Source organism: Cupressus sempervirens, chromosome 1, assembly GCF_028749045.1.
Source record: "Cupressus sempervirens isolate cs-2001-9-10 chromosome 1, ASM2874904v1, whole genome shotgun sequence".
NCBI lineage: Eukaryota > Viridiplantae > Streptophyta > Pinopsida > Cupressales > Cupressaceae > Cupressus > Cupressus sempervirens.
The window spans coordinates 127,692,161-127,715,508 of record NC_143118.1 but is presented as its reverse complement, the minus strand read 5'-3'; the positions used below and the strand labels follow the sequence as shown (position 1 = coordinate 127,715,508).

Sequence of the window (23,348 nt, the reverse complement as noted above, 5' to 3'; positions counted from 1 at the left end):
AACTTGCAGATATTTGGATCTATGGAGCTACACACATGTGCACTTGTGCACCTAAATTTCTCAAAACTCAAAAAAAATCTAAACTTATGGAAAGCACAGATTTTTGCAAAGTGCAAAATTTTGAAACTTTGGCAAAAATTTTCCACTTTTTCTAAGAATTAAAAGTGCGGCCCTCCTTCTAGTGCAACTTCTATTGAGCAGTCATTATTGATGATGCTAAATGGAAGGAATTTTTGCAAACTCCTCCCTTGAAAAGCTAATCTTGTGAATCAACTCCAAGGTTCTAGGTGATCTTGTGACCTACTAGAATCTATTCAGTTGAAGATAAATGTGATTGTTCATAAGGAGGTCATTGCTAGTTCATTTTGATTTTGGATGAGATGAAGAATCTGCACACTACTTCAAAATACACACACAAAAGACCTATGTTTTTATATTTTCTATTTTTTATGAATGCAATCTAACAATGCAACTAGTATGAAGTCCTATTCTAACAAGGGGGTTAATAAAGAAAATAACAAAAACTTTAAAGAAAATAATATGAAATTGAAATCCTAATAGACATAAGCTATGAAAAACAACACATCTACGAGTTAAGCTTTCAAAAAAATTGGTGGGTAATCGATGAAAGGAGTAGTGCTTCCTCGATTCCATTGATGCAATCATCAGTGAGAAACTTAGTAATCATATGATGTTTTTCTCTTCATCAGATCACAAGGCCATAGAAAGTGTGCTCATGTGAGATGAAAAGTTATGTAGGTAAAATTTGATGATTTCTTCTCAAGCTAGATACGTCAGTGAAATTTGCAAAACCATAGCAAACACCAGAATTAATTAATTGCACAACCAAAAACAAAGAAATAAACTTTTGGCTCAATTACAATCCCATAAGAAAAAATTCACAAAATAATGACACATTTAGGCAAGAATCACTACGCTCCAAATGTGAGCACCAAAAGCATAATTTTATTGCAAAATAATAGTGGCCCCAATTACATATTACAATGGAGTATTTATAAGAAATCATCTCCTCAATTTGAGTTGAGAGTGAGAGATATCTTCATGCAATAAATATGCTTTTAAATGAATAAAAAAAAACTAATTATATACAAACTAACAATCTAACTAGTGCTTAGTAGGACTCCATCCATTTTATATTCATTAATTGGGTGCATGAACCTTTACATGTCAAAAAAAAAAAGAATTTATGAGAGGAGAAAGAATAAGAAAGCCTTCGGTCAAAGCGGAAGTGTTTGAAAGTGCCAAAAATGGAAGTTGATCCTTCATTAGGTGTCTATTAGAGTTAAACTATCATTAGAATGTGTTTTTGATGCATGGAAAGCTATATTTTTTGAACTAGTAGTTAACTGTTGGTGCACCTCTGGAAAAGCAAACCTGTGGACCTCAAAAGGGTCTAAAATCCCAAAATTTTACTAAGTGTCAATTAAAATTCTAGCTTTTTGGTTTTGTTTCCCGTCATCCCAAAGCTATGTCTAGATGTTTGCCCTTGAATTTCTCTATAATCTTAGTAATCTTTGCCACATCTAGTAAATCTAAAGCCTCATATTTTTCTTTGACCTTCTATCTATAGTTGTCTACCTTAATTCAAGTCTCAGCAAAATCCTCGAGTTTGGTATCCAACTCTAATAAGGCTTCCTCTGTCCTAAAAGTCTGTTGGATGTCCTCATCATTAGAAGCTTCCTCAAAAAATTTTCTAAATTTCTCCACTACTACCTCTATGAGCATTAACTTCTCTCATTCCTTATCCTCAAAAATCTCTAGACATGCATCACTATAATGCCTCTCTACCTCAAAAATTTTCTCTTGGGCTTGGTCCTTAAGCTAGTGGATCTCCATGTGTAATGTTTCCATTACTTTATTGCTATCTACAATCTTCTCAATCTAATCATCAATTAAATCTAATTCTTTTGTTGTATATACATATATCAAAATCCTATATCTCTTCCCTTTTATGGCTTGCAAAACCTAAACCTTTGCTCCAGGCACATCCTTCATCCATTATATTGAAATCCTACTTCAAAATTGCTACCATCTTATTTATATTCTCCTATGTAGCATGCAGTAACTTTAGATTGCCTTAGATGATTAAGACACCCTTCTCTTCAAAACTTTTCTACCACTGCTAACAGCCTTTCAAAAATGGGTCCAGATGCACACCCCTCCCCTCTTTGAGTAAAAAATTTAGAATCTCCTCAGGGTGATCGGGATCTAGGGGACCAATAACTTTGGCTAAATATTCTCTTAGGATTTCATTTTGCCTACAAAGTGTTCTAAGTTTAGCCCCTTCCTGGTCCATGCTTCTGAAAACTTCTTTTATTCCCATTGTCACCATCAATCTGGCTATATCCAATGTGGGCCTCCCAAGAATGACCTCTTTGATTTGATAATCTTGTGGGCTTAAGCTTTCTACATCTACATCAAGAGGAGGGATAGCTACTTGAATGAACAAATCTTGATCTTGAGTGTTGTTGATAAATGCCAACAGTCTTGGTTCCTGTGATGGGGACTTAGGTTTATTCAAGACCTCAACCAATTCAATGATATCCTCCTCATTTGCACAAAATTTTGGTTTCATATTTCTCATCATTTGTTTTCTCAACCACCTTGGAATCTGTTCAACTAAAGGCTTGCCTCTCAAGGATAAAAGAGTATGTTTAGCTACCTCCTTTCCTTTATCACTTCTCCTTGAAGTTCTTTCTCTTTACGAAGGCTCTTCTTCTATGGTCTCCATTTTTGTGGAACCTGTGGTTTGTACCTTAGTGTCTTGGGAGGCTTGTTGCAAATATTCAACCATTTTTCCCTCTTTCGACACTTCTTCATTTTCCATTTTTTGTGGCTTCTCCTCCTATGAAGGCTCCTTTTGAACATGTTCTTCTTTGGAACTTGGAGGTAGAGGAGTAACAGAAGCTTTATCCACCATTGGAACCTATATTGGGGATGAAGGAGTAAGATTAGGACCCTACGATTTTGGTGGCATCTATGTCTAGTCCTCTTATTGGGGTTCACTTTTTGGTGTATCCCTGATCTTATCCCCAATCAACTCTATCCCTACAGGCATAAAATCAAAGTCTGACATCTTGAATGTGTCATCTCCCTCTTTACTTTACTTATCCACCCATTGTTGTACTTAATCTTCTAAAGAAGTTTCTTTCAAAGGTTCCTATAGGGTGGATGGTAGTGTCACCATGAAACTTCTCCTCCTTTCTTGTTCTGTCGCTCTAGCTAGCCGAGTTCTTTGTATGGGCACATCCTCCTTCTCACCTTCCTCTTCTTCTTCTTCTTCACCCTTAGGAATAGGTTCTAGGATGGATGGAAAAGGAACCATACTTCAAATCACCCTTTGCCTCTTCTTCATAAGGATCTTCATATCTTTCTATTTCTTAGAGGTGGACAAGGATGCTGGTTCTACCTGTGAAGGAGGAGAGACTTGTTGGATTTCACCCTCTATCTGGTTGGGTGCAACTGGTGGTAATTAAGGGTCTAGCTAGTCTTGAGAATCCCCAATGTCTTATGATCCCTGCACATCTTCTTCCTACTACTAAGGAGGTGCCTACACTTCACCCTCTTCTATTTCAGCCCTTTGAGGAGAACTCCTCTTTCTTTTACCCTTTCCTTTTCTCTCTAGAGGGTGATAATATCCAACTAGGCGGTCAAGTTGGTATACTATTTCTGGCCTTATCAATGACTAGGCTACAAAGGTAGGAATAGTAACCTTCTTTCCTCTACCTTTATATGGGCTTTCTTGTGCATGAAAAACCACTATGTCAGGTATTGAGCCAATTTGGAATGGTTTCTTGATCCAATCCTATGTCATCTTAATGACATGCCTTGCCCAATGATTAATATCATCATTCTCCTCTTTGTCAACCTCGGCATTCATTATGGGTCTCTTTCCAATTTTGTCCATGTTGAACAGAGGGTCCAGCAACTCCCAAAAATCTTGCTACAATATCTCTTTAGGAATGCTTATTTTTAAAGCCTTCTTAGCTAAATACAAAGTCATCCTATAATAGTTCCTAGTACAAACATCGTAGTTGTTTGTTGCATTCATCCAATGATCTTCAATAGCCTCTTCGTGCTAAAATTCCCTACCCACTAGACCCTGAACTTTCTCAATATTGTCAAAACAAGGCTTGGTAGAATTATACTCCTCAAGAGGATATTGCTTCCACTCCCATTCAAAAGACAAAATATCATATTTATGCTTCACTTGATATGGTCCTATGACTAGGAGCCATTTCCAACATGGTCTTCATTGTCTCCTAACCCTGTCATATTCAGATTCAATCTATCGTGCAATCTCTAATAGGACAAGTCTATATTTAGGATATCTAGGGAGCTTCTTTGGGTTGAGAGTGGTGCCAACTACCCTTAGATATGTGAATGTTTTAAACTGAATGTAATAGGCCCCAAGAGCTATTATCTATTCTACTGCATCATCAGATAATCTTTTTGCATAGCCTCCCTCTATGAATTGGATGATAGAAAAAATGAATGCATTGTTCATGATTCTGTATTCTTTTCTCTATCCTAGGAGCTTCTTCTTCACCAATTGAGGGTAGATGATGTATGACCAAGAATTGGGATCTTTCATACTGCCCTTCCTATGCAATCTAGGATAGTTTTTTGCCCTTGCAGCTAATAGATAAACCAAATATGAAGTCATGTAGAACTTCTTCTTTTTCTTGTCTACCTCCAATTGTTCACATAAGTTTTCACTCAATGTGGTGGCCCAATCAACTAGTATCCTTGTCGTCTTGATAGTCTCAATAAAATTTATCATGAAAACATTCAAGTGTCTAGCCATTGGCAAACCCATTACTCTACTCAAAAGAATGATAGAATATCCAATATCTTCCTTCATATACCCTTTCATCATATCCACCTTCCTTGTTACATTCCCCAAAGGAGTCTTCTCAATAAGATAAGAGGATTGGATGATCTTAGTTGCCTCACTTACATGTTCTCTATACCACCTTTCTGCTACCTCATAAGTGAGTTTGATGAATTGATCTGCCCTAGGGAGATGAAAGACTCTCTCAATGTTATCAGTCTGAAGGTCAAGGACAACTTCTCTAGTTACGCTCTTCACTACTCTTTCCCTAGGAAAAAAATGTTGTGCAAGTGTCATTATAAGTTCCAAGGATTGTACTGATGTTGAGTGTGAAGTTGCATTCACTAACCCTAATCAGATCAATGGAGATGCCATAGCTAATCTCTCCTTGGGCTTGTAAATCTTTAAGAACTCTCCCAAATTAGTGTGTCCCAAGTTAGTATCCTTAATCTTTGCGTAGTCATCTTGGAACATTGACCTTGATGGCACACCTTGGAACTTGAATACAACAAGCTTTGGTGCCATTTTCTCACTAGATGAAGATGCCATTATATCTACATGAGAAAATAAAGATGCTTATTAGTTCAAAATAAAAATTATGAAATTAAGAGAAAATCTAAAAAAAGTTAAATGTATAAAAACCCATTATTATCCTCTCTTTTTTTTTAAACAAACTCAAAATATAAGGTGCGCACCTACACACTAGATCAGATGTGCAAGTGTGCACCACTATTATTATTTTGTTTTAATGTATTGGTGCACACTAGCACACTAGCTTGGTTGTGCAAGTGTGCACCTTGTTTATTTTCCTTGTGTTTAATTGTGTTATGGGTTTGGTGCACACCTCGATACCATGTTATGTGTGTAGATGCAGACCAATCATTAGGTTCAATTTTTGTTTGTTTAAGTTTCTTAACATTTCTTTTTAAGTTTTTTAGCATTTCTATCAAGTAGAGGTGCACACTAGTGCACCTGTCTAGGTGCACAAGTGTGCACCTCATCTTTGTGGTTTAGTGTTCTTTGGTGTGTTGGGTGCGTAATAGCCCACCAAGCCATGTGCATGACTATGTGCCCCTTTGCATTTGTGTGTTTTCACTTTTTTTGGTTGAAGCTTTGAATTTGGGTGCACACTTAGTGCACCTAGATAGGTGCACAAGTGTGCACCTCATTCAAGTTTATGCTTTTTTTATTTATTAACATAGGTCTTGAACAAAGGTAGTGTGGAGGTGCGAAGCTCAAGAAGATGGGAGATACAGCGGGAGCCTTTGATAGAGTTCAAGAGCATTTGAGCTGTGATGTTTTGGAGCATGAAAGACAAATGAAAATTCCATGAGGGTAAAGGAGGTGGGGATTTATATAACCCCACCATCCTTTGGTGGTGCATTGGTGCAAAGTTGCATAGTTGTGCATTGGCACATCACCAAAGTGGGATGCACAATTGTGCAGCTGATTAGGCACAATTTTTTTTGACTTTTGACTTTTAAAAGAAAAACATATCCCCTAAAAATTAGGCTTCTCGATGAGGACCTGGGATGTGAGTAAGGGGACTAGGTATGACCCTAATAATTTTTGTGGATCCTGGATTGTGAGCCCAGGATCAAAAAATAAAGTAGGGGGTCCTCATTCCTACTAGGGAATGGGGCATGTGTTGTGAAACCACAACAAGTACATAGAATTTAAACCCAAATTTTGGTTATTTTATTCAAATAAGATTACATAACTCTATTATATTGACATTGATGTCTACAATATTGAACAGTTTTGTTGATCTCTAGAAACCACAGGTGGAACTTGATGGAAAACCATGTGTTGTTGGAAAAAGTGGTGTCATTGCTCTATATGATAGTCTATTTAGTCAATTTTACAATAGCCTTAATCTTATTTATGATTTCCATATTTCTAACACTCAACATACTTTCTTAGGAGATAAATAGGAAAGAGAACTTATTTCAATACATTACACAAATTAAGGTATGCCTTGCTCTCATGCAGTTAGATCTCCCATCATTTGAACCTCTTGTAACTGATAATGAATTCAATGATTTAGAGTTCAGAAAACAATTGAGTGAAACTATATGTTCTTTGCTAGAGTTGTGCATAGTTCCAATTTTCAATGAAAATGATGCAGTGAGCACAAGAAAAGCACCATAAGAGGTATTTATTCCTACAAAAATTTTAAACCACATGATTTGTTTATAAGTATGCCAAATTTTTATTTTCATTCATGTTGTAAGATTGTATCTATTTATGTATTCTAGATGCTTTCTTGCTTTATACCAAAGCTCCATTCTCTACAACTTATAAAATGACCTCTGTGCTATGTTCTTGGTCAGTCAACACATCAAAATCAGAGATAATAGTCCCTGCATGTGGCTATTGTATTTCAGTCTGATAAAGAGCATCAAGAACTTCACCATGCATGTTAGTTACACATCCAAACCTTCCATTTAACCAAGTACCACAAAGTTTCACCATGGATATTAAGAGAAAACAAGATGTACGTACAAACCCTTATCCCAATCTAGGGTAAACAATAGGTAAAGAATAAGTCAAAACTAAGTATTACCTTATCATATTCAAACAAAACAATCATTTTCTTCATTTAAGAACAAAGATAAGACTTTCTAAGAATTGATTTAGTCACTTATTGTCACCCTACAATCAAATAAGGAAATATTCTTGCTGAATATGCATCAATTCACTTCAAAAAGTCTATATTAGCCACTCCAAATCCATACATAGCATATCAACCCCCTCTAGGTGGAAGATAAACTATATATATATATATATATATATATATATATATATATACACACATATACATATATATACATATATATATGTATGTGTGTGTGTGTGTGTGTATATATATATATATACAGACATACATATATATGTGTGTATGTATATACATATATATGTACATATATGTATATACATATATTTATATGTATATATATATACATATATTTATGTGTATATATATATACATATATGTATATATAATATACATATATGTATATACATATATTTATATGTATATATATACATATATTTATATGTATATATATGTATATATGTATGTATGTATGTATGTATGTAGGTATGTATGTATCCCTTACATTGACCTTACAACTTCACCTACCCATTTTAAATCCAAACAGAGCTTTGATTGTTGAGCTTCCAAAATTTTACAAGAAAAGTTGCAAAAAAGTTGCATGACAACTATATATTGGACTCTTTTAGTGATTTTCTACATGCCTTAGTATTTTTTAATTTGCAATAATAAAATGTGGATGTGGCTGCATACCACCTACCTTCTTGAGAGATGATATATCGACAATGGAAGCAATAGACCAGGAATTTGAACAAGAGGACGGGTTGTTGGAATAATCTTTGAAAGAGTGGTCTATCTTTCTTGATGGACACAATGATTATGTTCCATACTCTAGTGTCATTTCAAAGCAAAATAAAAAATTTCTTCTTTCTTCTTCAATGTGTTGCTGCCAAAATAATGGAACATCTTCTGGTTCTGATAAGGAATCTTCCAATGAGGTTGGTTTGGTATTTTTACTGGTCAAATTACTTTCTTACAAGTTTTCTTTTTTCTGTTCATTTTAGATTATTAAAAAAGTAGATTATGAATGTCAATACTAAGAAACATCTTGATTGCAATTCAAATTTCTAATATTTATTGCTTCTTCTCTATAGAAAGCTTATTATTGAGCCACTAAATGGTCACAATAGAGTTCTAAAGTAGGAACTTACATTTTCTATTCTATAAAAGCATGGTGAAAAGATTCCTTAGAGGCTAGATAGTATAAAGGGAGCTCAAGACATCATAATTGTACTAATCCAATTTTAATTTGATTCTTTGAAATTTATGTTGATGATATTTTTGGTAAATAAGCTTGATGCTATGTAAGTTGAAGGGGAAATAGATAAACTTTCTAAGGAAGAAATTCGGTATCAAAATTGCATTAGTGTATGTGATGGTACTCCATCCAAGATTTCATTAAAAGATTTACCACCTCCAAGATAGGTTTATCCTACCATGTAATCCCCTTGAATACTAAATATTGATAACATATATTTATATTCATCTACTAATAGGTCACCATAGGAAGTGTTTTCCTAATTAGTTTTGGCTAAGATTGTTAAGATAATGACTTTTTATTGAATAAATCTAATTAGAACTAGGTGTTATATACAATTTATTTAGTATTAAATTTGAATTTTTTAACTAATCAATGTTTATAGTTCTTTATATTCATCCCTCAACATGGTCTTTAATGTTGTCCTACCATATCATAGTCATTATCTTATCATAACATTTGAAAGAAATTTTCAAGGAAACAAATAAGGATGTGAAAATTTGGATATGTAGGACCATGATTGGCCTACAACCTATTAAAAATGTGATTGCATTTATTTCAATTAAGCTTTGAATAGTTTTGGCTCTATTTTCTTGTTCATTTGACTAAGCTCTTCCTTTTGAAGCCACCCTTAGACTAATTTCATTTAACCATATCATTTTGATCTTCTACTACCATTTCTGTGCATCATCTAAAAAAGTTGTTAACAACCATAGGATTATCTCTTTATTATTCACTTATCCACTATGATTGTTGCATACATATATACTAATTAAGTTTGTCATGCTTTATGACTTTCATTGTTGGTATACTCTAGGTGCTTTATGGCTTCTTTTGATTAGGTTTAGTAGTAATAGATTAAGATGAAAATGCTCATGATAATAAATATTTTAATCAATAGGCCATTTGATTATTTGTGCTCCCTTGTTGCTGCTTAAGATGTGCTAAGAAGCTCCATTGATAATTAACTAGCTTTTGGTAGTCTTCTTGTTCATTGGAATAGGTAATATTTTTCTGAGTTCCCTTACTACTTAAGATATGCTAAGAAGCTCCATTGATATAGAAAATCAAGATAAAAGTTAAAATACCAACCCTATTCACATAACTATAATGAGGAATGATCAATTTTTTTTCATCATGGGACTTTTGTACTTATTGGAATCTAAACCTAGAGCATGTGGCATTTTGTAGAGAATAGGAAGAGACATATAACAACTTCTCTTGTAGTTGAACAATGAAGCACTTCCACAAGGATTAGAAATCCCAAATCATTCTCCAATCTCATTATAGATATGAAGGTAAATCTATATGATGCCAAGACATTCACTTTGAAGATGAAAGCAATGGTATGTTTTAAATTATTCTATGTTATTTTTGGAGTTTTTCACATGCACTTTATTTGCCAAGTTTTTGTTCTCTAATACATTCTAATATTAACATTAATGACCAATATATATTATATATTCTATTTAAGGAGAGATATTTCCTTCAAACCTTCACTATTTGCAGTGTCATTCTTCTCCATCAATTCAGCTGATACTTATAGTTCAAAAAGCAATTTATTACTAAACAAGTTTTAGGAGGCCACTAAAATGCCCATCGTGTATACTCATGTTTTCATTGTTGCACACAATTCAATCCAAATAAGCTTTACTAGACCACCAAAACTCCCACAACATGGACAAGAAGAAGCCCATTCCCAAACCCACAACCATTTTCATCTCTATCTTTTACCACCACCATAGCTGGATCATTGTGCATATTAACACCTCAACCACCAATTTCATTTGGCCTTATCAAAAATCTTCAACATTCATCTCTATCACTCTCTCCTAACATAATTCCCTAACATTCTTCATCCCAATTGGGCTTTTGTCAGGCATTATCACCTCTAATGTATTTTTTTTTAAACAAATGAGATTGGTCAAAATTTTGACCAATCTTGGTTGACATTTCCACCAAGTTTGGGTCAAAATATTGACCAATTCTTTGGTTGTGGGTATGGCATCATGGTCATTGATAGACTAGAATTGGTCAAAATTTCAACCATAGTTTGGTGTCCATTTCAACTAATATTGGTCAAAATTTCAACTAATTCTTTGAGCATGAGAATCACATTGTGGTTGTTGATAGACTAGAATTGGTCAAACTTTTGACCACACTTTGGTGGCGAATTTGATGAAATTTTGTCAAATTTTGACCAAACGCAACCAATAATTCTCATACAAAATATAGCATATTTCGACCAAGTATTTGGTCAAATGTCTGACCAATTGGAGGGTTCGTCATAATTTTCATGACAAAAATTGTGATGCATCATTTGTCCAACATGGGTCAAACTTTTGACCAATTTTCATCAAAAAATGTGTCAAAATTTACTAGTGAATTCATGTGAACAAGCATGAATTTTCACATCCCATGAAATGCTTCCAACCTTCACAAATACTTCCTTCACTAACCTGTCAAGCCTATCGATCTCATATTGGTTTTAAGAAGTGAGTGTCAACATGCTTAAGCCATTTACTTAGTTCATGTCAAACTAGTAATACATGTTGAGCACAACATATAAATATTACACCGTGCCAAGTTGCAATGAGTGTCGAATCACCCATGTGCTGAGTCACTCAAGTGTCGAGTAGATAGACCATGCTGAGTGATTTAGGAGTCAAGTAAATAATGGATGTTGAGTAATGCAGGTGTCAAGTCAGAAGCAAAAATACAGTGCATGCTGAACATTAGTGACTTCATATGCTGAGTAAAATAGTTTTGACATATTTGTTTCTAATGGAACAAACAACTATGTAAACCATTTTAAAGCCAACTTAAGGATAAATTATGATCATTTGAAGATAAGGAAAAATCTATATTTGGATTCCCTATGCAATTACATGCAGCTAATCAGAAAATGGGAAGGTTTAAATGAAAAAAATGGATGAATCTTAGTTGTAGATTCATATGTAACCCTAAGCCACCTAATTCTTCTTAAGGAAGATGAAGCCCTAAACTCTTAGTTATGTAATAAGGGGTGAATGATTGAATTGGAAAAGTAAACAAGATAGTTTGCAGAGTACTCAAGGTGACTTAGAAGTAAGAGTGAGTTGCAGAATCAGTTAGAGAAGAGTAGAGGATACAATATTGAGACATCTAATCATGAATGATCAATTAGAAATTGTGTAGAGGTGATTTTTTATTAGGCAAGAAAGTGTCAATCACAGGATCTATGCTAAGACATTTTAATAGGTGATTTTAGTTAAATCTCTTAACTAAGTAGTCCTAACAAGTTGTATGAAATCCTTTAATAGGGTGCTTACTTGATTATAAGTTGAAGTCCTCTAACCAGACACACTTCTAATAGGGTGTTGAAATTCTCTAACAAGGTGAAAACTAATAGTCTTTGTAAGCCTTTAATAGGGTAGGCCTTTCATAGGGTAGACCATGATTCATGTTCAAATCATTGTAACCTTCATTGGATACACTTTATTATTGCAGTAGTGAAGATTGTGGGTGTCATTCCCACCCCAGTTTTACCTTCTCACTTGGAGGGTTTCTGGGTAATCATATCTAGTTTTATGTGTGTGATTATTTCCATTTTTACATGATTTAGATGCATATACTTTACATGTTATTTCATATTACCTATTGAATGCATATGGTGAATGAATGGTAAAAGTTTTATGGGTCCAAGTTTAAACTACTGATTCACACCCTCCCCCCCCCCCAAAGAAGTTTACTCTTCCCACTTGTAATTCCAACAATTGGTATCAGAGCTTTGTTCTCTAAAAGAGAAGCTTTGCAACTTTGAGGAAAGATCTTGAAATAGAAGTCTACAAACTAGGAAAGACTATTGAGAACTAGGAAATTGAAATGCATCTCATATTACATCAGCTGAATGAGGCAAGAAAGGAACTAAATAAATCCTTGAAGAAAAGGAAAGAGATTTCTATTGTGAAGAATGACACACTATACAAAGAGGTAGACAACACCAAGGTATTTGCAGATGGAAAACTCTAATGAATTTGATGCAATAGTTGTAGATCTAATGGAAAAGAATAGAATCTCAAGCTAGAGCAAGAATCACAAGCTATACTACTATGTGAGGTGACTGAAGAAAAGAAGAAAGCCATAGAAGACAAAGCCATGATTAAAGAAAATAAAAGAATTCTAGAAAATAGATTGGAAGAGAAGTCAACAAAACTAACCAGGATTTCCAACATGCAATTGGATACTCTAAGTCAAATGAAGAATCCCTACTATGAACTAAATGTCAAGGACATTCAAATAACTACATTGAGGTTGCAAAATGAACAATTGCAGAGTGACCTGAAAAGAGAAAATGAGTTTGTTGAAAGTCCCAACAAGCCAAATGAAGTCATTGAGAAATTATTGAGATCCCCTAGATCCAAAAATGATACATCAAGATTGGGCTACACAAGTACTGAAGAAGGAGAATCATCCAAAGTCATTGAAGAAAGGAACATCAAAGGTAAGAACCCAAACTTGTCATAATTGTGGTAAGAAAGGACATATTGCTAATGTGTTCAGGAGCAAGAATACAAACCAGAATGTAAGGACTAAAAACATGAAACATTTTCATAAGTGCAACAAGCAATGTGATCAGGCACATGAATGCAGAACTAGGATCATGCATAAACAAAGATTTGAAGGATATTGCAACAACTGTCAAAAGTATGGACATAGAGCCTCTGAATGTAGATCCAAATCCATGTGGTCATTAAACAAGCCAACAAAGGTAAGAAGCTATGGTATCTTTTATAATTGGGATTATAATACAAGATATAGCTATTATTACTATCAAGAATACAGACATATTCCTAAGAATTGTATTGGGACACACTTCAGTGGCAACTACAAAAGGTGGTTAATTCAAACTAGATGTTTATTTGTTTAAAGACTGGTCACATTAGTAAGCATTGTCCAACTAGGTCAAAGGTACCGAGTTGTGAATTTGATAAAGGAAAAGGCAAGGTAGATGTTGAATACATCAGAGATGAGATGAACAAGACATGGAAAAAGAAATATGATTATAGTACATCAAATGGAGAAGGGACCACTTCACTCAATGGGTTAGGTGATCACACCTCATCAAACTAGACTATCAAGAGGTATGTGGGATTAATATTCAAGTGTTATGTCATACATCAGTTCCAAGTACTAAAAAGACTACATTAGCGTGAATAAATATGTGAGATTTTATTGAAAATTCAAGTTAAATCTTTAAGATTTTCATGTTGTTTCCAAGCACAAAATTTTTCTTGTGTGTGTCGAGTGGAATGCTAGTTGATGTCGAGCTGCCAAACTATTGAGTTGATGTTGAGTTCATAGTAGTTTTCAAGTGATGAGAATATCAAAGGATGTTGAGTGATTTTGAAAATGGTTGATGCCAAACTTACAGCTATGTAAGCACTCAACATTAAATGCAAGGTTTTCAAAGGGTATATGATCGATTTCTGCTCATTATTCATCATTTCAAATTCAAGCAAGAGCAAGTAGAGCAGAAGGTGATTTAGAAACCTGCCCAAAGAATTTACAAAGATTTTAGAAAAGATCTTACACCAACATATAGATTTCACAAGGTATTTATCATAAGCTAAGCTACACAATTTACTTTTCCACAAACCCTAGATTGACAAATGGCATCTAGCTCAAAAAATGTAGAAAGGAAGGAAGTTTTGAATGTTCATCTTGTCAATAATGAAGTCAAACAACCTATATTGAAAGTCATTCCTGACTTAGCCTATAAACAAAATCCTTCTAGCACATTGTCAATGATCTCATCAAATGTGATTATGGTGCAAGATGTAAGAAAGTGTTACAATTGCAAAATAGGAGGTCTAGGAGACATGGAGATTAGAGGTGCATATGATAGATTGTGTGAGAATCATGTTGTAAAGGAGGAATACAAAATCATTGAGAAAATGGTTTAACATGAGCCCTAGATTTTTTGAATGTGTTTAAAACTGAGTGGATATGAATTTTTCTAAGTAGAATTCATGATGGTTCTTTATGGTTAGAAGGAGGACCAATTAAGATCACCAAGAGAATAATTCATAGGGTAACTAGTTATCCAACCCTAGATTGTCCAAAGAAATTTAGAAGTTACTCCAAGGAAGTGATAGAGAAGAACACTAGAGTAGTTTGGAATTAAAGAGTTATGACTATAGATACCATCATTGATCCATTGCTAAACATTTCTATAAGGGTAATCTCTCATAAATTCTATCCCTGCATGGATGTGGATGTTGGCTACAAGATTGTAAAGAAAGATCGTACATATGATCTAGCTGAGCTTCAAATACAACAACTAATGGAGAATCTTGGAGCTATTAGGAAGACCAAGAGTGCACAATGCAAATTTGGTTTAATACTAGTTTGTATATTCTTTTATGTGTAGAATACTTTTCCCTCTTTTGGTACTATAAGGTGGAAGACCAACAGGTCAATTGTAGTGCAAATCAATGAGTTCATTGAATAGATGGGAGAAAATTTTGAGACCTTGATGACAAGTTATTTCGAAGACTTTAAGAATTCAATGAAAGAAAGAATGATGATACCAGTTTCTTTGGTTAAACAACATTATAATGACATATTTTTTCTTGCTAATGCTAATTACACTTTTTGCAAGCTGCCACACCAAGGGTAAGATGGTTAAGGCCACTTGGGTATGAAACTAATGTTGATGAAGCATCAACAACCATCACTGTACTCCTAGTAGAGGAAGTAGATAAAAGCACAAAAATATTTGGCAACTATGAGATGGTAAAATTAAAGATTACCATTGAGTTGAAAATTGCCTCCACATTCATGAAGAAGGATAAGCTGGTCAAGAAGCTAGAAGCTAAATTTGGAGGAGTAGAGGAGGAAGAAGAAGAAGAGGATGAAGAGGAATAACAAGCACAAGCACAAGAACATTTTACATTGACTCAAGGCATCATAGAGGATAAGGAAGAGAAGTAAACTAAAGGTTTTGAGGGAGAAGAGGTTGAGGAAGAACCTACTCCTACCAAGCCAAAGAATAGGAAGGCTAAGGCACAACTAGTGGCAAAGGCAAAGAAAAGTGTCAAACCTAGCCTAGCCTAGCCCACAGCTCCTACGACTAGAGTAAGCACACAAGCTACAACTTAGAAGGCCAAGGAAAAGTCCAAGAAAATAGAGCAAGGTGGCCAAGAGAAAAAAAGATAAAGAAGAAAAAATGTTTCCTAGCCAGATTCAGATGAAGAAAGGAGAGAATCAGATGAAAATAACCAGTTTAAAGTGGTAAGTCATAATCCCTTATCTAATCTTATAAATATATGTGAAAATATTAAAAGCAATGCAGATTTATCTGGTTTGAAAAATATTGATTTTGATAAACTTGGGAAATTAGAGAAAAGTCAAGTGGAAGAGGCATTATATGCCATGATGTGTAAGTTTAAGAATTCTCCACTAGAATTTTCCAACACAACACCACAAATTTTATATGATATTGTTGAATAAAAATGGCATTACTATTTGAATTTGGAGAAATAGATCAAAGAAACAATATTAGCTCAAGTGATGCCAGAGCTAACAAAGGGACACTAAGGCTATCAAGAGGTATTAAATTAGGTTTACACCTAAATATAGAGCCTTCAAAATTCTTCAAAACAATATTAAAGATGTGGTCAAGAAATCAACCCAAATATGGAAACTTATCTATGGGTTGACCACTGTGAATCAAGAAGAAGTTGACCCTTCAAAGGGTAAACTTGATGATAAAGATGATGATAAGGATGATGAAAATGATGATGAACAAAAAAATGATATAAGAAAGATGATATAGTTGGGGAAGAAACATAAAAGAAAGATGATGACAAGGCAATAACTGAGCAGCAACAAGATGAACAGAGTGTGCACAACACACAAATGCTGAGTGCCAGTCCACCTCATGACGCAAGTATAAAAAATAAGACCATAACTATTAAGGATGTTTTTGATGCTTCATCCCAAAACATCAATCCACTTACATCAAAAGACCTAAAGAATATTCTATACCAATCTACACTCCAAGAAAAAAATTGTGAAAATCTAGTTTTGATCAGTGTAGAAGAATTGAAAAAGGTAGTAACTTAGGTCACAAGGGAAAAGGTGAAAACACAATAACCACCTTCTATAATCCCTTTAGTTACTAGTGTACAACCTTTAGCTCAAACAATAGTAGATACATCTATTAAGTTTGACACAAGTATTAAATTTGATACTAGTGAGAAGAATCAGGCAAGAGAGAAAGATACTATAGGTCAACAATAGAAAATAGGATAGATAGATTCATTTGTACCTAAAGCACAAGAACAAGGTGCTATTAAAGTCATAGTGATAGATTAGGGCAAGTGTAAAGAAATTAAGCAAACACCTAATGTGAAGGAACAAGAAGCCATCCAAGCATTGGTACCCCTACCAACATCTGGCACTCCACCTACACAAGTTATTTAGAAGCCATCCAAGCATTGGTACCCCTACCAACATCTGGAACTCCACCTACACAAGTTATTTAAAAGCTAGGCATAGAAGAAATTCCATTACAAATCTTAGTGCCAAGCCCTAGCTCATCAAAGGTTGATAAGGTAATTCACTATGGAGACATAAGCCTTGATGAAGAAATTGTGATTCCAAAATTTGACTATGACACCGTGAAATTAGAGAAAATAGGCATATTACAAAAAGCCTTAGAGAAGAAAAAGCATCAAGAAATGCTCATGAGAGAACATAGGCAAAAACAAGCACTCCAAGACATAAAGACATCTTTTTAGATAGATTCAGCCTACCAACTCCTAAAGAGACCAAGCCATTGATCCCATAGAATAGTATGACAATAATCTATTTGAGGGGCCACCATAGATTTGTTTAGAACAACTATTAGATATATTGGAAAGTATCACTAATGAAGACCTTGATACTACTACAAAACTTTTAGACTGGTCTGAGAAAAAGTTTCAAAGAAAGGTGAATGAGAAAATATCTAGTGAGATAGCACTAACTCAAGTTGCATTGGCAACTAAGGTTGAAGAGGTAAAGAAGGTGCTTGAGAATATATTTTCATTGTACACAAATGTGATCCTAAATTATTTACTCAAGATACTAGGAGTCATATTTTGAATTTGGAGAGAAACCTAAACATATCAAGTACTAAGCTACCTCAGAAGCCAGTGCAAAGTGAGAAGCACTTTTGAACATTACTTCAGAAACAAAGTCAATTAGCTGTACTAACATCAAATGAGGCTAGCATAAGAGCAAAATTGACATTCCTATAGGAATACCTTACCCCACACATGGAGAAACTACAAAAAAAAACTAGGTTATGTAGAGACTTTATTCAAGAAAGACCCTAGGCTTTCTACCTTAGACGACCTAGTGCACCTTGCTACCAAGCTTGCAATCTAAACCATGTCATTGGATGTTGCATGTGACAAATAGTATGCATCCATCAAGATCATAATCGAGGTCCATAAATCCTTTTTGGACAAACACACTATATGTGTATAACCCATTTGACATAAGTGTCAAAAAGGGGGAGAAATATAACATTGGGAGATAGATATAATACAGAGAGAAATATACCATGGGGGAGATATAAGAAAGGGGGAGAATAAAAGAAAGAAAGAGATATTTAGGGGAGTAAAAACAAAGGGGGAGCATAATAGTAGATTTATATCATTAGGTTGACATACATTTTTGGAAATTCATTTTTGAGGAAACTAGTAAATAGATACAGATATCAGCTAAGACAGAGCATATTAGATGAAAGAATATTAGATACAACACATTGAAGTCAGAGAGGAGCATAGATTTTGGATACAAGATAGAAATATTAACTTAGGCTGATTTATCAATTTTGAGGTATATAGGTTATTACAAAAATTTTGAATTTTTGAAGTTTTATATATAAGCCTAGTCATGGATATGTTATGCTTAAGAAGATTGAGTTTGATTATGTATATTCAAGTGTTTTTGACACCCATGTCAAAGGGGGAGATTTTTGATCTCAAATTGGTTTTGACAAGTGAGTTTCAAAAAACTTAATCCATTTACTTAGTTCATGTCAAACTAGTAATACATGTTGAGCACAACATGTAAATATTAGACCATGTCAAGTTGCAATGAGTGCCAAGTCACTCGTGTGTTGAGTCACTCAAGTGCCAAGTAGATAGACCATGTTAAGTGATTCAAGAGTTGAGTAAATAGTGGATGCTAAGTAATGCAGGTGCCAAGTCAAAAGTAGAAATATAATACATGTTGAGCATCAGTGACTTCATATGCTGAGTGAAATAATTTTGGCATATTTGTTTGTAATGGCACAAACAACTATGTAAACCATTTTTTAGTCAACTTAAGGATAGATTATGATCTTTTGAAGATAAGGACGAATCTATATTTGGATTCCCTATGCAATTACATACAACCAATCAAAAAATATGAAGGTTTAAGTGGAAAAATAGATGAATCTCAACCGTAGATTCATACCTAATCTTAAGCCACCTAAATCTTCTTAAGGAAGGTGAAGCCCTAAACTCTTAATGATGTAACAAGGGGTGAATGATCAAAATAGAGGAGAAAATAAGATAGTTTGTAGAGCATTCAAGGTGACTTAGAAGTAAGATTAAATTGTAGAATCAGTTAGAGAAGAATAAAGGATAGAGCAAAGGATACAACATTGAGACATCTAATCATGAAGGATCAATTAGAATTTGTGTGGATCTGATCTATTATCAGGCAAGAAAGTACCAATTACAGGATCTATGCTAAGACATTTTAATAGGTGATTTCAATTAGATCTCTTTACAAAGTAGTCCTAATAGGCTATATACAGGGTGCTTACTTAATTGTAAGTTGAAGTCCTCTAACCAGGCACACTTCTAACAAGGTATTGAAATCCTTTAATAAGGTGAGACCTAAAAATCTTTGTAAGTCTTTAATAGGGCAAGCCTTTCATAGGATAGACCATGATTCATGGTTAAATCATTGTAACCTTCATTGGATACACTTTATTGTTGCAATAGTGAAGATGTGTGGGTGTCATTCCCACCCCAGTTTTACCTTCTCACTTGGAGGGTTTCTAGGTGATCATATCTGGTGTTATGTGTGTGTGATTTCTTACATGTTTACATGATTTAGATGCATATTCTCTACATGTTATTTTAGTTTACCTATTGAATACATATGGTGAATGAATGATAAAAGTTTTATGAGTCCAACTTTAAAATATTGACTCACCCCCCCCCCCCCCCCCCCCCCCCTCTCCAAAAGTTTACTCTTCCCACTTGTAATTCCAACAAAGCCTTGTCTTGTTTGACTTTGTTTTTTTCCTTTTGCACTTTTGTCTTATCTCTACAACTATCCTTGTGGTTGCTTATATAGTAGCAAGCCCCTCAAAACAACCAAGTATTATTACACAAACCATGTGCTAAAACCATGTCCTAACTAACTCATTGACCCCACATTTAGCATTGGACATTTAATTATTTTCCCCAATATTAAATGATTACATAAAATATTACCATAATGTTATAATAAAAATCATCAAGTATATCCTATGGGAATCTTTACATGTTGTACATCCATCTAGGTGCTCCCAGGTGTAACATTACATAATAACATAAAACAATAGAATATAATAATATTATGCAATATGTGCAACACCCAAAATCTCAAAAATTTCCCACTTGTTGTAAACATTGCATAGGGTCAATCTGTAGCCACATAAATGAACAAGGAAAAAATCCCTCCTAGAACATCCATCATCATAGATCAAAGTACACCAAGTGCTCCATCTTGATACACACAACAAAATTAAAGTATCCACCATCTCAAATAGGAATGAAGCCACCTCCTATTATGGCACTACTACTAGACATACATAGAAGCCATCCAAAGAAAAATCCACCCAACCTTTCACTTAAGAATCATAAAATTTTGCAACTAAAATGTCAAGCACAAACACATGATCCAAAGGTAATCACACGCATCCATAGTTGTCAAAATCCATAGATGAAATAATACCCACATCAATTGCTAACCCATATAACTATCCATACCTCCATAGGTACATACTAAGTGAATCCCATATCATCAACATATCCAATCTATAACCTGCAATCTCAAGCCTCAAGAGCAATACTTGCCACATGTACACTAGACATTCCCAATGCAAAAAGATAATATCAAATCTATAGCCAATCCACTCACAACATCTCATAAAATTGAATCCATGTAGTATCAAGGACATCCACGATACATAAACTGATAACCTACAAGAACAACTCTCATAACAAGTCTTCAATGCTATCCTAAGCTCTACACAATCAATAAAGAAAAGATATAAAGGAATAACCATGGCATCTCTCATATGACATATATGAGCACAAACCAATGATCATAATCTCTAACCAATCCAAATCAAATGTAAGTGCACTAGTACATTTGACCCCATTTTTAGACCAAAATTTTTGACCATCTATTAAAATGGGATCAAATTGGTCGGAATAGACAAGGAAAAATGTCCTTTTTTTAAATCCATGTCCGTATTGGTCAAAATGTTGACCAACATGGGCATAAGATGTTAAAATAAAAAAGGTTTATTGTTATGAACATGCATAGGAGCTACATGCATTTCATTTGGAGTACGGGAGTTGCATTGGGCAAGAAGAGAGGAGCAAGTTAAAGAATATTTTAGAGCATTTGGAGATGTTGCAGAAGTAGTGATTATGAAGGAAAAAATAATAGGGTGAGCTTGGGGTTTTGGCTTTGTGGTTTTTATAGATCCATCTATTGTAGACAGGGTTGTGTTGGAAAAACACATGATCGATGGCCGAACGGTAAGATCACAGTACTCAAAGACCTCGAGGATTTGGCTTCATCACTTATAACTCAAAAGATGTTGTGGAGGTTGTTGTGCAAAATCCCTTTCATGAGTTCAATGGAAAGATGGTAGAGGTCAAGTAGTTGATCCCCAAGGAACAATCTACTGGGAATGCCAAGTATACTTCAAGAGGAGGTTGAGGAGAGAATTTTGGATATGGCTTCAATTTGAGTGTGGCAAGACCCTATGGGCCTAGAATGAATACTAAGTGTGTTGTTGCTCCAGGAGGTAGAGGTGGTTTCACTTCATATGGACCTAGTAGAAGTGGATACAATGCACCTAGGGCTGGCTATGAAAATGGTGTAGGATATGGACCTATAATGAATGGAGGCAGCTATTGTAGTTCTTCTTTTCAAACCAACCCAAACTATTCTACCAGCATAGTTGGCACTTATGAAGGAGCTCCCACTAGCTATGACAATCCAGCAACTAGAGCTTATAACAAAAATCCAGTTCCAGTGAGAAATATGTGGGGTAATGGAACTATACCATATGTTGGAGGAAATGGGAGCATAAGTGGTTATGGTGGAGGTGCAGCATGGGGCTTAGGTCAAGGTAGTAATAACCAAGAAAATGGAAGTGTTGCTAGGTATGCAAGTGGCTATGGAAGCTCTAAAAATATCTATGGCTCAAGTGTCGGTGCTTATCTAGCACAAAATAGTGGGTATAGAATTGAAGTGGCAACATATAGCTCAACAACAGGGGCCTATGGAGGTACAAACACTAATAGTTACAACAACTTTGCTTATGGAGACTCAGTTTGGAGATTAAAACCATCTAATCATGTTGGAGCACATTCAGTAGGCTACGGGCTAAGCACAGTCAGAGGTGGGTTGCATAAATAAACCCCAACAACATACATTTAGGCTATTGAGATAAACCTTCTAATAGATATGGAGGTGAGACAATCAATACAATTCAGAAATATTTTCTATTTTCTTTTGCAACGTTATTTTTCAGAGGCAAGTTTGTTTTCAGGTCTTTTTCATGGACCAATTAGGATTAGTCTTAGCTTCATGCTTATTCATACTTTTTTTCAAATGTTTTGTTATTTTCTCAAGGAAAAAATGTTAAATTTTTTGTGAAAATCTATTATATTTTTCATTTTTTAAAATTTGATCAACAGTATATTTTGTATAGAGAATAACTGCATCCCATTTTTATATTGAAAATAGTTGCATCCCATTGTAATATGACATAGCTATACATATACTATATTAAGTGCTAATTAGAGTAAGATTACATTTATGCTTACAAATTTCATGCTTGCCTATCTATTTTTGTAGTTCAGAGGATAGTACAGTCTCTCTAATCTTTTGAAGCTAAGGCAATCTGGTTGATACTGCAATTATTTAGAGTTTTTCTACAGCTGAGATACACTACATATATCACTGATGTAAAATTTATGGTTTGTGTATTTTATCACTTTAGATAGTATGATCCAATGCATACACTGACCAAGGAATGGAAATTTCTGCGTGAAATTAATTACAAGTATCTTGGTTTGGGTCATGTTTTGGATCTTAGTTCTAGCCGACATTACAGTCAAATTTAATGATCAAGTTAGGCTTTAGATATTCAGTCACATTGTGAGTGACTTCGTCCGTGTCTCAACATGTGACCTGAACTATATATCTTATTCAATTAGGTTTATTCTCTAGTTTTTTATGGGTGTCTACAACTTTTGTAATGGAAGTTGTATTAAATATTGATCCAAACAAGCTTC

At 34.5% G+C, this 23,348-nt stretch overlaps 1 pseudogene; it reads left to right on the top strand.

Moving 5' to 3' along the window:
* LOC149576492 (uncharacterized) overlaps positions 1-22,467 on the top strand; it is a 47,023-nt pseudogene extending 24,556 nt beyond the window's left edge.
* Positions 22,468-23,348: the final 881 nt, after the last annotated feature.